This window comes from Balearica regulorum, chromosome 1, assembly GCF_011004875.1.
Source record: "Balearica regulorum gibbericeps isolate bBalReg1 chromosome 1, bBalReg1.pri, whole genome shotgun sequence".
NCBI lineage: Eukaryota > Metazoa > Chordata > Aves > Gruiformes > Gruidae > Balearica > Balearica regulorum.
In genome coordinates this window covers 92681818-92699829 of record NC_046184.1, presented here as the reverse complement: position 1 = coordinate 92699829, position 18012 = coordinate 92681818, and the positions used below count along the sequence as shown (strand labels likewise).

Sequence of the window (18012 nt, the reverse complement as noted above, 5' to 3'; positions counted from 1 at the left end):
GGAAAACTAGAAATTAAACCCCACTGGGCAGCAAAAATAGGCATAGTTGCTCAGCTAGAAGACTAGACCCACTAGCAAGCAAGAATTGAAAGATTATTGAAATTAAGAGCATTTATCTTCAAAGTCCTGTCCATATATCAAAATCTGATATATGTATGCAATGTCCAATGTGTACCCTCCAGCACACAATCACATGTTCATTTGCATGTAGATGTACACATACCATGGTTACTGTGAAGTGGCATGCTGTTGTGGGCAAATTAACATAAACTTTTAATTACTGATTCTGGAAATGAGAAATAAAGACGGCAAATAAACAAGTGCTTAAGGAACACATACCAGCTTCCCTCTGGATATCCCTCCTCCTCGTTGCTGGTCTCCAGTTCCCTGGCCACATGCAATGCTCAGTAATGTGCACTCAAACAAGTATTTATACCATGCTAAAATATATGCAGGTCAACAAAGAAGTTTCATAGGAGTCTTTCTGCTTCAGCCCATGGGGTAAAGTACTCTTCCAAAGAAACTTAATTCCCCCAGCTTCCTATTGCCCCATGAGATGTCTTCAAAATTCAGCATGTTGAGTTTAATGTATGCCTTGGAGCTGGCTGAGGCGTGTGAAGGACCTAGCTGACTGGTGGCCTCTTAGAGCGGTTCCTGGTGCCAAAGCCCATGGAAACTCCACTTTGCCAGTCTGAAGTTTGAGGAGTTTGCCCGTTGGACACTGTTCCCCAAAGTAGCTGACACCATGTGCAGTCTCCATCACAAGATCATCCACACAAGCTGTAGAAAGGACCAAGCGGTCATACTGATGTCTTCTTTCCACACCTCGCAGGCTGCAGTGCGGTAATAACAGCATCCCTTTCATTTCACATTGAATCAGCCTTAGTAAAAGGATCACCAGCAGAGAAAAAAATGGTAAAAAAGCTCTACCAGTGATGCAGAGGTGTTTTATGGCCTAAAGGGGATATGACTACAGATCTAAGTAGTCCTCTTAGTATGTGCTTAACTCAAGCCCTATAGCCATCCACACTACTTCCCTGCTGGGGCTTATCTGGGCCCATTCTGGTGTTTTTCTGGCTCCCGTTGGTGCACTTGGGGGTGGCTGCCACAGAGAGTGCAGGCATGGCCTGAAAGAAGAGGGAGGAGTGCAGGCAGCCAAACCTGGAGAGTGGGAGACAGCAACACCTGGTGGGAATACAGAAGCCTCAGTAAAGAGAGAGGAGTCCTAAAGAAATTGGCAGTCCAACAGTGTGGGGCTGAAACTCTTGGAACCCAGGATTTGTGATTTCCTACCAGTTATGAGAAAGGTGGACTTTTTTCCTTATTGTACCTACATAGACTGTATATTATGACAAGACTCTCTTGGCAGTGGATTTGCATGAATAATGTGACTGTACTACTGTACCCAAGTAAATCATATTTTGTTCTCAAGAATTTCCAAGTGTTGTTTGTGCAGTCTTGCTTTGCAAAAGTTTGACTTTGGTAATCAGAGGGAAGTGATTCATCCTGTAGGACAGGAAACCCTCTTCAGGAGAGCAAGAATGTGGAGATTCCAGGGCTGCACAAAACAAACTTACACCCACTGTGGAGCTGTAGCTACTTCTGGGTTCAACAGCAACTGTTGGGTATTGCATGACACCATGATGTACCACATCAGTTCAGGAAATGGAAAACTGTCCAGCAGATGCTGCTAGGACATTCATGGTGGGATAAAGTACTAGGAATTTTGATTGAGGGACACCATTTCCAATAGTGACCCTCTAGAAAAGGCATCTTTAAAGAGTCAGTCTGTTGTTGCTTTTACAGTGCACCTTCAGAAGTGTAAGGCTGTATGATACCGTGTGAGGGTATTGGATCAACCCTTGAGCAGGGTTTTATTTAAGGTCTCCCAACCAAGTACTGACAGGTGTAACTCAATAAGAATGAACAAGGAAGACCACAGAAAAGTGGAATAAGTCAGTATTATTTCAAGTCAGTGAGAGAATAACTAAAAACATGCTGAGCTCTTTATTTCTAAAAACTTAGTCAGAGAAACCAGTCACCAGGCAGCAAACACCTCATAAGCTGAGGATCTCTAGCAAGGGAAATGTGGTACACAAGTGGTTTGTAACTAATTAAACTGGAAAAAAAAAATAATTTTTTTTTAATGTAAGGTTCTCTCATTACTAACAGGAAAAAACAGAGAGGATGCTGTGGTAACTTGAAGCTGCTGGTGTGACTAAGGTAATTAAAGCAGCCCATATGGATTTCAGACCACCCACCTACCCACCCCAGCCCTTACTCAAGTCAAAACAAAGCATTAATTTTTTAAAGAGTTGCAGCTATGGAAAAATATAGGCCTCTAAAAAGCTTGTTATTAGACACTGCCAAGATAGTTTTTCGATGAGCATTTCTGTTAATTTGGCAACATAAATAAAACATCAGAATTTTTTATTATGGTATGTAATGCAAGGTGGAGGCTCTTTGGCAGGTATTCTCCTTCAGGGGTTGTCTCTCAGGCGTAGGAGATGCAGGTGGCAGGGCATGGTGGCATCTTCTCAGGGTTGCCAGTTTTCACACATTTATCTCAGTTAAGCCAGATTCTCCTCTCTACAATGTGGTAAACCAAGAATAATTCCACAGAAATCACTGGTATAGAGCCAGCATGAGGTCATCACTGGAATGTGAGGTCACAAGCAGCTCCTCCCTATAGAGACACCCTGCTCCCAGACAGCTGAGTTTCTACAGGTGAGCAAAAAAATCTCTGGTTTAGGACTTCTGTGCATTACAGATGAGCCACTGAAATTTTCCAACCCAAGTGATCTAGGAGCCTAATTGCCATTTACATGCAAAATTAGGCTCCTAAGCAATTTGTGCCATGCCTACTGTGAGGAGTTCTGCAGCTGTTAGATTTCTTGGTTTGCAAGCGGTGCCTTTGTCATATCACCAAAGATGGTACTTGTCTCCCCAAATGTGGCTTGTTGGCTGAAGTCAAAGTGTCCAGTGGAGGGTCAGCCACTGCTGTCCTCAGAGCCTGATACAGTGCCCTGTGGGGTATCTTTGCAGAGCATTTCTGGAGGCTGTTGCAACACTCAATAAACTGTGGGACTGTTGTATCAAATTCCCATGGCTCTGTCTTCCACTATGTGTTTTCCACCTCTACTAATGTTTTAGCTGCTTTGTAAATACCCACTGTTTCCTGTGTCCCTCCTCAGGATGATAATGTTCTTGGTTCTGGTGTACAAGTGGATCATGCAGCCTGAGGAGACCAGACATAGGTTTCAGGAAAACACCACAGCCCAGTGGTTGCCTCTCAAGAGGAGGAGGACGAGGACAAGGCCTTTGGGGCATTGCTTCTTTATAGCAGGCAGCACATGTGCTTTTCTGCCTCTGAAGGTCTTGAGGTCCCAGTGCATCTCTGTCCTCACACTTTTGCTGGGGCAGGTCATCCTTTTACTTTCTGCCCTTATGGGGTTCCTCTTTCCTTGGCCAGAAACTTTTGGATAGGATGAGCTCTAAGACACAATCTACATCATGCTGGGTTGTTGGGTTTTTTTCAGGTCCAAGTCTGGCAAAACCAGGTGGGGAGGTTGTGCATTTCAAGGACACACTGATAGGAGAGACTAGTTTAAAAAGAAATTTAAGAAAAAGAGACAATAGAAACATTGTTAGATTTATACCAGTAGTCAAGAGGAGAAGTTATTTTTTTGATTTCTAAATCTGTTCTGTAACCTTCTGAGGAGGTCCACAGAGGTGTTTTCCTGTCTTTGGAATTGCTCAGCTTCAAGTTAGCCTTGTGGTCCTGTCAGCTTGTAGCCATAAAGCAGGGAAGATGGATAAGGTGAGTCCCAGCAGAAAAGGGAAGGAACGTGGCGGAAACTGTTGCTCTGGCTGCTGTGGAGAGAGGTGGCTGTGGCTCACACATCTCCCCCATGGCTAACAAAGAGCTGGCAGGAGCAGATGCTTCCAATCTCATCCCAACCCATTTACTGCCCACCTGCTTTCGGCATTTATCCCAGCCGAGCTCCTCCTCGAGGCCGTGGAAAGGAGGCAGATGGAGGCAGCAGAAGTGCCATTGCTAGGGCCAGGGTTAAAGGATCAGAGCATGTGAGAGCACTTTTGAGCAATTGGGACTGGAGTCACTGACTGTCTGTTCCAAAATAATTGATAGCACTGCAAATTAGCGTAATTCTTTCTCTGCTGGGAGGGGATTAGCATCCTCCACGGGCAGGCAGGTCTTTGAAACCTGATTGTGTTGGTTTTGCGTGGCAAGGTTTTGGTAGCGGGGGGGGCTACAGGGGTGGCTTCTGTGAGAAGCTGCTAGAAGCTTCCCCTGTGTCTGACAGAGCCAATGCCAGCCGGCTCCAAGATGGACCCACCGCTGGCCAAGGCCAAGCCAATCAGCACCTCTGTGATACCATATTTAAGAAAGAGAAAAACAGTTAGAGAGCGCTTTTGCAGCCAGAGAGAGGAGTGAGAAGATGTAAGAACATCTGCAGACACCAAGGTCAGTGCAGAAGGAGGGGGAGGAGGTGCTCCAGGTGCCGGAGCAAGATTCCCCTGCAGCCCGTGGTGAAGACCATGGTGAAGCAGGCTGTTCCCCTGCAGCCCATGGAGGGAGGATGAGGGGGTGGAGAGATTCCACCTGCAGCCCATGGAGGACCCCACACCAGAGCAGGTGGAGGCACCTGAAGGAGGCTGTGACCCCATGGGAAGCCTGTGCTGGAGCAAGCTCCTGGCAGGACCTGTGGATCCGTGGAGAGAGGAGCCCACACCAGAGCAGGTTTGCTGGCAGGACTTGTGACCCCGTGGGGGACCCACGCTGGAGCAGTTTGCTCCTGAAGGTCTGCACCCCGTGGAGGAGACTCACGTTGGAGAAGGTCGTGAAGGACTGTCTCCCGTGAGAGGGACCCCACGCTGGAGCGGGGGAACGATGATTCCTCCCCCTGAGGACGAAGAAGCGGCAGAAACACCGCGTGATGAACTGACCGTAACCCCCACTCCCCGTCCCCCTGTGCCGCTGAGGGGGGCAGAGGTTGAAGCTGGGAGTGAAGTTGAGCCCGGGAAGATGGGAGGGGTGGGGGGGAGGTGTTTTAAGATTTGGTTTTATTTCTCATTCCTCTACTCTGTTTTGCTTAGTAATAAATAAGATGAATTCCCTCTCTAAGTTCAGTCTGTTTTGCTCGTGGCGATAATTAGTGATCTCTCCCTGTCCTTATCTCGACCCATAAGTTTTTTTTCCATTGTACTTTTTCTCCCCTGTCTAATGAAAGAGGGGAGTGATAGAGCGGCTCTGGTGGGCACCTGGCCCCCAGCCAGGGTCAACCCACCACAGTCTTTTTTGGCGCCCAACACTGATGCAATGCGTTCCAGCTTCTCACGAAAAAGAAAACACAAGTCCGTAAGAGGGTCATGGCAGGGCACAGTTTTGGATCTTTTTTGCTAAGAAATGTTATTAAGAGTGGAGCTTTTTATTTCTGTCATTTAACTTGCACAAGACACTCAGAGATGGATATTAAGACAGAGGTAATGACTCAGGAACATCAGGCAGAGCAGAGTAAGCTCTTCAGAGAAAGAGCAGAGGGAGAGGGAGAGTAGCTGCAGCAAGTACATTTCAAGGTCAGCTTTGTGGAAGAGAAACAAAAGGCTGTAGACTTTGAAGGCTTGTGGCTCCTGGGTTTAACTGCTGCCTGCTTTTATGAAGTGTGACTGCAGGGAAGGATCCTGCATATTGTGACAATATTTCAGGACGCCGAGTTTTGGGAAGCTCTCCAATACTGTGACAAGCCAAATCTCAAGAACTATGATAGATGAATCTCCAAGTGTTGGAAATTTTGAGGTTTGTCTACACAGAGAAATTGCAGTGGCTTTAAATATCCTAATGGAGTTAAAGCTCTGTGATCTCTCCTTTACAGTGAATGAACATTATATTTGTATAAAAGTGTATGATGCCAATGCAACCATTTCTGTATGTGAAAAAAAAAAAAAAAGAAAGAAAAAAAGAAAACACTCTCCCAACTGAAATAGTTATGCCTGTAGAAAAAAATGGCTTGGAACTACTTAAGCAGAATATGCGGCTTATACCAGACAGCTCCAAAGGCTGCATTATAGTCATTAGGAGAAGTTTATATCCTTGACTAAAACTGGATTTGAGACTGAAGTAAGCTGATTCTGTCCCTTCTCCTGGCTTCTGCTACAGCTGCTAGCTCTAAGGGGCTGGAGGAAACTGGCCTGAAAGAGGGGTCATTTCCTAATTTTTCCAATCCCTCAGCAGCCATGGCTTTGGAATTCATTATTGGCAACTAAATATATAGTACCTTTGATAATTCACAGGGGAGTGGATTTCAGGTTGGAAGTTACCCAGATAAACTTAGCATTTTTGCTCAAGTTCCCTGGCTTTTCATGCAAACATGAGCTGATTCTGGATTTTCTCAGATCTTCTGAACGGAAACAACTTTTATGAGGATAGATGGGATGACTTTCTAGAGGTATATACCTTTCTGTACATACATATCTGGACTTGGGCTCCCTTTCAGTGGAGTATCAGCTGATAGTAGAGTATCAGCAGATTCCTAGTTTAGCCTGAATCGATTTCATTTGCCTCATTTCAAATATAATTCAGAAAACAGTATTCTATGCAGCAGTGACAGCAAGGGACTTCCTCATGCCATCGTCTAGGGGTGTAGGGGAGGATATCTCCTACAGATAGATGTCACAGAGTTAACTGCCCTGGAAAAGAATAGTGCCCCCCAAGGACCTAGCACAGGAGGAGGGGAAAATCTGATGAGTGACTGGCTGAGTGACTGAATCCTGCTTTATGAGTAGATGGAGTAGAGGTCTCCAAATAGATAATTCAGCTGGTGCAGTTGCTTGTATTCTGAAGGGGAAACTTTGCCTGAATGCCAGTTTCCTTGTCTGGTTAACAGAGGAACAAAGAGTTTCAGTGTTGCTTCTCCACAGTGTTTCGCCACCTTTCATAAAACCTACAATTACATGAACTCACTAAATAGTCACTAAATTTTATCTCCTTTAAACCTATATTTGGTGAAGTCGCAACCAGTTTACAATAATGCTACTAAATTTATCCAAATCTCTCCTCTAGCCTGTGTAACTTAAAAGGATGTTATGTATTAGTCTGAGTGCAAAAGCCAATAACTGTACATTATTCTAGCTTTCTATTGAATAACAAAGATCTGCGTAGCTCAGTGACGTGCATGCAGGAAAAGGAATACAGCTTAATTCTCCCGCAGAGAATTGCTGTGTTTGACTGTAGTATCTGTGCCTCAGTTTCTTCCCTGTAAGGAGACCAGACCTGCTCCGGTCAAGGGCTTACAGCTTTCTGAATGACAGACAGCTGCTATAATTGTTAAGCTTAAGAGCAGCTCTCTTGCTTGCACTAGGAAAATTGAAGTCCACAAAATAAGCAGCTCATCATCTGAAATATTTATGTATTCATCCCTATAAAAAGCACCTATCCCCTCTGCAAAACTACAGTGAAGCAAAGTACACTTACTACAGCTTAGAATGGCTATCAAGGGCTTCCTAATTGATTAATGTGAATTTCAACTTATTTTCTTCTTTAATTCTCTTTACTGCATCTTCCTTCTTTAGAGAGCAGGTCAGCCCTCCTGGAGCTTTGTGTGCAATGCATAAAACCAGGGTCCATTCCAGAAAATGATTTCCAGTGTCAAAGATCTTGCATTAAAATTGCCTATCCAGCGGCCCCTTCTTACTCAAGCTTATTCTGATGTTTGATGAATTTTAGGAAAGCAGAACAGCAGAAGTACACAGATCTAAATCTTAATGTGTTTCCTGGGCTGCTCTGTGTTACAGTGGATGCTCAACAACTGGAACTGTGGATGCAAAGGGAAGGACAATACAATAATTTAAGCATTAGTCCAGGGTTCAAAGACCTCGTCCAGTTCTTAGCTGTCGTGCGATCTCAGTCACTCCATTCCCCATCTGTAAAACACGTTTAACAGCTGTAGCCTTTCTCTTTGGGAGGTCTTATGAAAGTGGATGCATCAGCATCAAGAAAATGTCTAAGTACCATACAGCTGTGTAAGCCAGTAATGTAAGCAATGTATTGAACAAACCACTTTTTCCATAGGCCATATTAAAAACTATGAGTCTTAGAAATGATGGAGTAGTGTGATGTTCCCCTTCCATTGATTCCCAGCATTGTAGCAATTTCTGTAGCCTTCTGTAGTCCTTTCAGGTTCCTTCCCAAGCCAGAAGGTGACTCAGGTGTGCCTTCTGTGCCTTGCACACAGGATACACGGCCTCAGGACATGGTGAAGAGGTGGTGAGAAAGTGTTGTGCAGACCCACGAGGGGACAGGAAATTCCCCCAATGGCTCTGCCCACCCGATCTGCTGTAGGAAACCCAAAGCATTGGAGTTATGGATATGTTTCCCACTTTAGGCTTTTAGGAACTTGATGAAATTGCAGATATCCTCGTCTCCTCTTCCCTGAAGCCTCTCTCTAGCCTTAGCTGAGATAACAAAGAACGCTTTCTTCATTGGGAGGGAAGATAAAAAGGGAAGGCAAAAAGTGGGAAAATAAACTTATCTTTAAAATGTAGTTGGAGCCAGTGATGCAGTAAATGCAGCTACTCGGTTGGGGCTTTGCAGTTGTTTGTTTCTGCCATCACCCACTAATGTAGTTGAAAGGCTGACTACTGAGGTCACTGAATGCCTTCTGATTTATTCTTTCCTCTCTTTTATATTCAGTATATATTTTCATTAATTGGGCTGTCATTACAGTGAAGGTAAAATTTCTGTCCTTTTTCTAGAGACTAAATGTATAAGAAAATAAAACCACAAAATATTTATAGTATCACTTGCAGTTTCTCTGAGTATACCTAGAGTCTAAAAATACCTCTTTTAATTAGTGACCTCTTGGGGGTGAGCTGAGAGCTCCATTTTTAGTTACAAGATATTGGAGGAGGTGGAACTCCAGGACAGTTTCAGGGCAATAATGTAGCACGGATTTTGATAGCATAGTTCCTAGCCCAGCAGGGGAGTGGGGAAAGTTTGTGACTACGCTGTTCAACATCACAGCATGCTTGCACTGTAACTACAATGTGACCGAGACATCTTTAAAGTCACAATGTTCCGTATTAAAAATCCCAGTGATGGCTAAGTGATTAAAACATGGGGGAGTAAGAACTGCTAGAGCCTACTGTTATGGAAAAGCAATTATGTACTAAATACCTAAATGCAGATACATTGGATGGAGTATTGGTTGGTGGGATACTACCTACATGGAACTGGGCTTGTAAAGAATTATTATAAGTTAATCAATGGTATAAGTCATTTTTTTTTTAAACAGTTACATTAGAGAATTCTCCTTTGAGTTCTGCATTGGCATAAATGTGAGTGTACTCCTAAAGCAAAAAGCAAAATAACAGTACTGTGTTAAATTATTTGCCAGATTTATAGTCTGTCACATCCTGCTGTCTGACAAGCCCTGTTGGGCAGGGTTAATATTGCTGTGGAAAACTGAAATTAAGATTGTCTGATTTACTAAATCTCGATCTTAATCTTAACAAATATTATATTGGGTAAATTGGAGGAGGGAGGGGGAGCATTTATCTTGCACAATGCAATAAAACAATAATTATAATTTAAAAGCAGTTATGTCTGGTTATATTTACTTTTATTGTTCAGAAATAGTAATGATAGTGGACTGTTTCCTTGCTTGTCTCTAGACACATGCAGATATTACTGCAGGGTAGCTAAGGAAGGAGCTTATTTGCTACCAGGAGTACCAGCCTATGTGCATGCTCTGACCCTACAGTAAATTTCAGCCAGCTTGCTGCCTTTTCACTAAGTGTAAGCTACTTCAAGCTTTTACTTACTGCTGGGTAAGAGCACGTAAGTGAGAAGATAGATAATATGAACTTACTCCTGTGCTTGTGCAGAAATGGCACTGCACTGACTTCAGAAGAGCAATGCTTGGTCCTGACAGTGAAGGAGATCAGACTGGGATCCACAAGCTGGAGTTTTCAACAGGGCATAGGGCAGTGGCAACCGTACCCACTAGCTCATGAAGCTCCCTTAGACCCGTATGAAAGTACCATGTGCTGTGCTTATCTCTGCGTTCCTAGTTATTAGCTCTGGGTGGTTTAATAACAGTCAAGTTATTGCTCCATACTATGATCACTATGATATACTGTTCATGTGCTATGAGTGTGGGACATCTGGGCCTTTTAGGGACACGCATAACTATCAGCAGTATGTTAGGTTAGATGGAGGACTTGAGCTAACTCTGCTGAAGCCAATGTCAGTCTTTCCTATGACTCTGATTTGAAGTCAGGTAGAGCCATATTTTAACACAAAATTTATGCATATGTCTTAGAAAGTGTCCCTGCAAGACAGAGTTGAAGCACAGCGTTGGAGGAGAGCTTAGAAGAAACTTGTACAGGTATGGTCAGTGTTACACGTAAGACTGTTCTCTCAGATGTACAAGCTAGCCTGTTCCAACTCCATTTACAGTGGAACCTCTCTTTTTTTTCTAAGGGAGGTCGCAATTTCGGTGGTTTGTCCTTTCAGATGCTCTTCCTCCTCCAGCTGTTGTCAAATACATGGAATTGTTACACAACTGCTGCATTTGTTATGCAGTTATATGACAGCATTTATGGGGACAAAAAGCCCAATAGGTCTGAAATGATCTGTCTTTCTCAATGGCAGGAGCAGTGGCAGCAGCAGCAGGTATACACTAAGAATACCTCTGGAAAAGAGAGGAAGAGCAAGTATGCCTGTACGTATCACTTTGCACACTGACACTCCTCCCAAGGGAATTGAGGAAATAAGCCAATTAAGCTTGACAAAGGCAGTGTTAGTTGAAGATCCTTCTGTCTGATTCAGCAAAGGTTTAAGCAGACTTCTGAGTTTGGCAAGGGATTCATTTTAAGAAACAACAGCTTAAAGAATTCCCCTTATTTATCTGCTGTCAGTCAGAGTCTCAGTTTGCTGCCCCAGTGGTAAACATTCACCTTCACGCTGTGAGTGTCTGTCTCTGTGTCCCCAGCTCTTTTCAGCCAGTGGGAACTCACACCGAAGAGTCAGCACATCTTTATTACTGGGAAGTTACACTGTCTGTGTGCAGATGTTGCCGCTGTTAACTTGAAAATCTGGCTGTGTAGTGCCAAGAGCAAGAAACATTTATAAAACTGGGATTCTCTTCCCAGGTGCTGAAGCCTGATCATTTGACTGTAGTTGGTGGAGTCATCAGAAAAGATACACCGGCAAAACTGGTACAAATAGTACTCTCAAAAGAAGTAGTTACTCAGGTGACCAGAAGGAGCTGTTCAGGTGCATTTATTGCGGGATAGAAAGTGCCTTTGATGGTAAAATCTTCTAACTAGTCATAGAATAGGTGCAGCAGTGGTAACAATTTCTACCAATGTGTTCAAGCTCTGACCATAATTAGACTCTGTGTCATGGTATCTGTCCTTGAATTCATACCTACAGGTTGTAGCGATGTGGCTTTATATGGATACCTCTCCACCAGGAACTAGATGAGGATGATAATTTGCTCTGCAGAGACTTCTAACTGCCTGTTGAAATTACAATAAGTTTTGGCCACAGTACCTTGAGCGATTTTTAGTTAGGTGAAAGCACAGTAGGTCCCATTTGTATATATTAGAAGAGCTGGGAAGAAGGATGGGAATGAGATGGTAATGTTTGCAGATAGTTAGTTTGTTTAGGCTAGATAAATCTTCAAAAAGCGAGAAGCTGCTTCACAGGAATATAGCCAAAGGTATGTGGATGGGCAGCAGGCTGCAAGTATGCATGTGTATTAGTAACTACTGGGGAGCTAAAGGCAAGTAGAGACTATTAATATGTCTCATGTGAGTTAAATGCAGCCACAGAGCCAAGGCGCTTATTACCACTAACTGTCTAATGGTGCTTCATTAGCACCATGCTTTTGAAAGAAGTTCCATCTGTTATGGATTACAGGACAAATATATACCATTTCTTGTATTTTGCCCAGAGCTTGGCCTCTCATAGAGAAAGGACCATGGGCTGGATGATCTTGCGTGAACTGATCTACTACAAAAGACTTTAAAAGATAAAGGGCTGTGTAGTCCATTACCATTCTTCTGAATCTTTCACATTATTAAATTCATCTCATTATAATGCCTCTTTTCAACAGGAAGCTATCAAATGGATCCCAAGAATGTGGTCGTTCTGACCCAGCTCATTCAGACTTACTTATCTCACAAAAAAAGCATAGCCGAAATACACCAGCTGAACAGAAGAAGATAAATAGTTCAGATGTCTGTTTGGAACCACTGTAAGCAGATCTTTTCTCTCCAGTAATGTAATTTTATCTTGCTGTATCTAATTGCAGGTAGTTGCTGAATCTAACGATGAGGTTGCTGTTTTCTGTCTTAACAATGTCTCTAAAGCTCGAAGCAGTAAGAAAAATCAAGATTATTTAAAATTGTCCTGAGTGATTCCACTGTTGCACAGAAGGATATTTTTCTTGGGCTTTAATGGATTTCAGTAGTTCAAAACTATATTGTCTTCTTTTATGGAAAAGAAGTTCTAAAACCTCTTGTAAGATGAGAAGGTTCATGAATTGGTTCAGTAGTCAACCGCTGACATGTGAGACAGACTGGATTAACCAAGGGTTTCTTAAACACATCACCCCCAAAAGCCATTTCTGACACTTCTAAAATGTAGAATTATGATGTGATGCTTCTGTTTTGGTGATACTTTACTGATTTACCTGTGGTTTGCATGAGAATTTCTCCCTGCAGCAGCAGAAGGGATAACCAGTTGCTCTACACTGTTAAAGCAGGTCGGTGGCCTCAAATTCATGGCCACTGTGCCACCTGGAATACAACTTGCGAGTCTCCTTGCCAGCCATAGACCTCCCATGCTTGAGCAAGAGCTGGCTCACCGTTCAGCTGTGGGTGTCTGTTCCATTTGTACCTATCCCCGTCTTTTAAATTATTCAGCAAGTTTGATCCCTGCACTAGAGGGCAGTCAGAGTCAGCTGCACCAGCTGGTAGGTATGTCACACCAGCCCCAGGAAAAGTGGGACAATCTGTGAGCAGAAGGGGCTGCCAAGTCTCAAGGACTTGCCTTTTAGTCCTTCAGCCCCTTCAGGGCCAGGAGTGAGCAGCACAGGCACTGCCATTTCTCATCATGAATGAGAAACTGAAGTGTGGTGGCTGCTGGATCCCTCTCCAGAAGGTATTTATGCAAGTTGATATCTCTTCCTTGGCTATTCTTAGCTCAAACTTTGCATGTATTGGGTGTTTTCTGAGCCCACCTCATAAATTTTTAATAACTGGATAGGAATGAAATGCTGAAAAAATTGCTGAATTACATGATTCCAGTGGGACAGGACTTGGACAGCTGTCATTGATTTCAATAGACATTTAAGTGCCTGGGTTTGTCTGGAATATCAAATGTGATATGTTTATGTAGTCCCTTATACCACTGTAGAAGCCATCGAAGCATTTGTGTCCCATGCAAAACTTTGTGCTGTTCACAAATCCAATCGACTTGCTCCACATCACCTTCATGAAGGGCTATGTTCACTTATTTGGAAGGTCCCTCAATAGTTCAAATCCTGTTTGAATTGTAAAACAGATGACTGGGAGTATCCATTCCCTTGCCTGCTTTCTCTCCGGAGTGGCTGAACATGTCTGGCTTCTGGATGCAGTTTGGTATGGACTGTTGGGCTGTGCCCTGTGGCGTGCCAAGGGCAAGGGATTTGGTAGATCCTTTTAGAAAGAATGTGGGCTCCCAGGAGATGGTTTTCACCCAAGACTTGGAAAGGAAAGCTGTCATGTGATTGGGGCAATGTATGTGAAGCACAAAGCAGGAGAGAAAATGGAGTTTGATGGCAATGGGTCTGGGACAGTAGGTAGTTGATTTATTTAGGAGAAAGCAATTTTTAACCCTTGTAGCCAGCACTGCACAGTCTGTGGCATTCTGAATTTGCCTCTTGAGAAGCAGGCATTGCCTGATGCCTCAGACAAGATACTAGACTTGGTGGTGGCTAACGCGACCTGGCCTAACAAACCTGTGGTGTGTTGAAGGGAGAACACTGGCAACCATCTGCTTGGAAATTCCTGCCCTTGTGTGCAGCCAAATTTACAGCACCACAAACATGAGGAAAGCATATCGAAACAGGAACCTCACATAAATACCATGCCGCTGAGTGAATGGCAACTTTTTGTAAAGAACAGTTGACTTTGCAGACCTACCCCAAGTAAATTTTGGGTAAGAGCTGTTCTTTTTCCACCAAAAAGCTGACAAAAGGCAGAGAAACAGACGGCTCTGTTACCAGCTCTGGTTGAGGGCCCATGCCACCAAGCCATCCTGGTGAATCCTCCTCCTCCTCCCCTTGAGCCCCACATGTGCTGCTCAGGGCTGCCCATAACCCAGTAGCTGCCAAGCCTGGTTTTCCACTACCTGCACTAGACAACCTTGTCTTTTGGCTTGCTGCTGCTGTTCGTGGCTCTGTCAGTTTGAATGGCAAACACAGATACAAGCATTACCAAAACCAAAGCTGCATGTGGAGGTGACAGTGTGCATCTGGAACTGGTCCAAATTGAGTAAGTCTTCCTTCTTCCTTCACATCACTTAAGCAGGAACCAGGAAATATCTTCAAGGGTTTTTTTTGTTTCCTAATTCCTACTTATTGTTTTCATAAAGGGCTGGCAATTTGTAAACATCCCCAATGCATAAGGTGTGCTCTGAGCTTTTGCCTTCTCAGCTTTCATGTTTGTTTGTACTACAACAAGGCTAAATAAATGAAGGGCAATAGTAGCATCTCTTTGCTTTGTTTTCTGGCTAGCATTTCCTGTCTGGTCTGGAACAGCTGAACCCAGGAAGGGATTCCCACTGTTGTCAAAGGGCTCTGCATGAATATGTCCAGGGCCAGTCCAACATTTCTTTTATTTTGCATGCCCCAACCTCCCACCAGTTTCACTGGTTGCTGACACTTTTTGCCAATGGCAGCATCAGATCCCCCAGCAGGGATCTCCTGTGTTGAGGCTAGAGGAGATTTATGTGCTGTGTGTAATCCTTTTGCTGCAGCATAAGGACATAGAGAGTACAAGGTCCTGCCATTCTGATTTCATAGTATTTTGCAACACCTTTGTACTCTCTTCATTTCTGTAGGGAGACAGCATGTCACATGCAGGGCAGTGAGGAGGAGGAGGATTGCTAGGGCCTTGGAAAGTGCTTGTCCTGATCACTGAGACTTACTAACTCTTGGGCACGAATAAATTAATCCAAAGAAAATATACCAAATCCTTCTTTAAAATGTCAAGCTATTTTCCTTTTCCTTTCCCTATCCCTTTCCCTTCTTTCTCTTTCCTTCCTTCCCTCCTTCCTTCCTTCCTTCCTTTTTTTAACTTTTCTCCTTCTCTTTTTTTAATCTCCTCTCCTATGAACACCAAAATGTCTTTTAACCTTCTCTTCCAAATTTTCAGACAGCTCTGTCCTCAAACAGGAGCACCAAAATCCCATGAGAGATTACTGTATTTCTGGCCTATTTTTGCTACGAAGAGAGATGGATGCCCTCCAAAGTTCAGAATGGTATCGAGAGTTTCAGATGCTTCCCCTGACCGCTGTGGCACTTGTGCATCACTTGTCCAAAACACACACTCTGTTGTCTGTAAAGTACTTGTCTGCTCATAAGGGGAAGAAAGTTACTACAGGGGTGAACTGCTGTCAGTTAGGAGAGTGGAAGGGTGGGAAATGTCACTCTGTCTTTCTCTTTTGTGGGGAAAAAAGTGGGAGAGCACGTCATAAAATGAGCACTTGAAAGGCAGTAAGAGTAAAGGACAACAGGGTAGAACTCGCTGACATTTCAGGTCAGCTAGGTGCCAGTTTTTCCCTCGTCCAAGGTACATTACCTGTTCAAGCATTTTTCTTCACAGTGCTGTTAGTAGACAAGGTACTTGATTTATGAATAAGGAACTGAAAGACAGAGAGATAAAGGGGACATTTGCTCCACAACACAAAGGTGGGGCTATTCCCAAGGAGAAAACTCTGGCTCATAGAGATGGACCTGGGCCACTTTTAGATGCGGCAGCAGGGTACTCGGTAGTACAATCCCATCAGCCCGGTGCTTACTCTGGCACTGACACTTAATCCTCGAGTAGCTATGCCTTTTTCTGTAGCTTTGTTGGCCACCTTAAAACTAGCTCGTTCATGTCTGTGCAGGCTGAGGTGAAAGACGTGACTTGGGTTGTGAAAGAAATGGCAGACCAGAGATTGAACAACGCTCCCAGGTGCTCCACACCATCTCCCTTTCCTGCATCTCCCTGCTCCATCTCGCGGGCAGGAAGAACAGAGGAGCCCCTTCGCACTGCACTGTGCCTGGTCCCACGGGTGAGCCAGAGCCAGAGCTCCCAGTCTGTCACCTTGCGCCAAAAGTAACCATCATGTCCGATTGATTTCTGGGAGATCATTTTAGGAGCAAAGCCACATTGGCCTCTGTTGCTGAAATTTATATAAAAATGAAGAGTATCTTTAAAAAAAAAAAAAAAAAAAAGACAGTCTTACAGTCCTCTAAAACCCTTAGTGGATCTGAAACAAGTCTTCCAGATAAACCTTCTTAAAGGCTCGGCAAGTCGAATCCTGCCTCCTCGATGTGTTTCCCCACAGGTTTTGGTAGGCCTCAGATGGTATGGCTAATTTGGAAGGCAAACACCATAGTGATGATGCACAAGGAGGGAAGTCCATTATATTGCCTTCGTGGTGCAGAATAAATGCAGGCAAGGGCAGAAGGGATGGGGGAGAAACAAACCCTACTGAAGTGAGAAGTTGCTGGAGAACCATTTCCATGGCAGCAGTTCTGTTGAGTTAGTAGTATTTTTGCATAACAGTTTATCAGACTAGAATGCAATACCAAAAAAACCCCCAAAAACACTCTAATAATCATCCCTGGGTTTAAAGTAAGATGTATTTCACCTTTGTTATCTCTTTTCCTTTGGAAAAATGCCTGATGGAAACCATATGTGTCACTTATACACAGTAGTACATAAAATTAGAAAACTTTTCAGAAATTTTTCTCCTCTTGTTTTAGAAGTCATTTCAGGCCTGTAAACAGAAGCATTCTTCACTGCATTAGCAGTTTATTCCATTTTTAATCAGCCACATGATGCTATCCAAATATCATTTAACCTATAATCGTCTTTTCTCCAGAAGCCCAAATATTTGTATCGCTAGTAAGAACTCATTAAGGTGGCACTCAGATTTTTTTTTTTTGTCCCCTGAATGCTGCCAAGTAGTTAAGTTATCATACAGTCAGAGATTTGAAAAGCTGCGGTCTGAGTACTCTCCTTACTTATAAAATCTCTGTTCTGGGAACTAACTATCCAGTTAGTACAACTACTTATTTCCAGTAACAGCAAGTCCAATCTGGTTCAAAGGTAATATACCTGCTGATGTGTAATATCATAGTTTATATGGAAGTTCCTCTCTGAGAACAACCATGATCACCTTGAAGTACGTACATTAAAAATCCTTGAAGATCTGTACTGTACATGGTGTTGCTAGAAATGCTGCTTTTCTTAAATTCTAATCTTTTGTTTAAGCAAAAAGTTAGTAGGCTTTTATCTTCACTAATAGATTGTGGCAATGTGTAGGGCAAAGCCAGGTGACACCAAATTCCAAAACGTCTGACGTAGCAGAGCCAAAGGGAAAGCCTGGAAGAACATGTGCCGTGCATGGTAATCAGGAATTGTGCACATAAGCAAATATTCTGGTATCATGGACATTTCAGATCTGAAATACATGCTCAGCCTTTAGATCAAAGGATCCCTAAGTGGTTTATTATGCTGATCTATCTAATAATATTGTGCAAACTCCAAAGTACCAGTGTTTGGTAAACATTCAAGTACCTACCTCCGATATGGAGCAATTGCAGGAATCAATCGTAGTTACTGTCTAACAGCTTGCAACAAACTAAGCTCCAATTTGTGGCGAGAGGAAAGTAAGCTCTTACTCATATGAAATGACAGGACAAAGTCTTGTAGCTGATGCCCTTGCTG

The 18012-nt window shown here is 43.5% G+C and overlaps 1 protein-coding gene across 1 annotated transcript in view; it reads left to right on the top strand.

Moving 5' to 3' along the window:
• The window catches only part of ATP1B1 (ATPase Na+/K+ transporting subunit beta 1), a 154450-nt gene that overhangs the window by 54534 nt on the left and 81904 nt on the right, over nucleotides 1–18012 (top strand). The window lies entirely within an intron of this gene.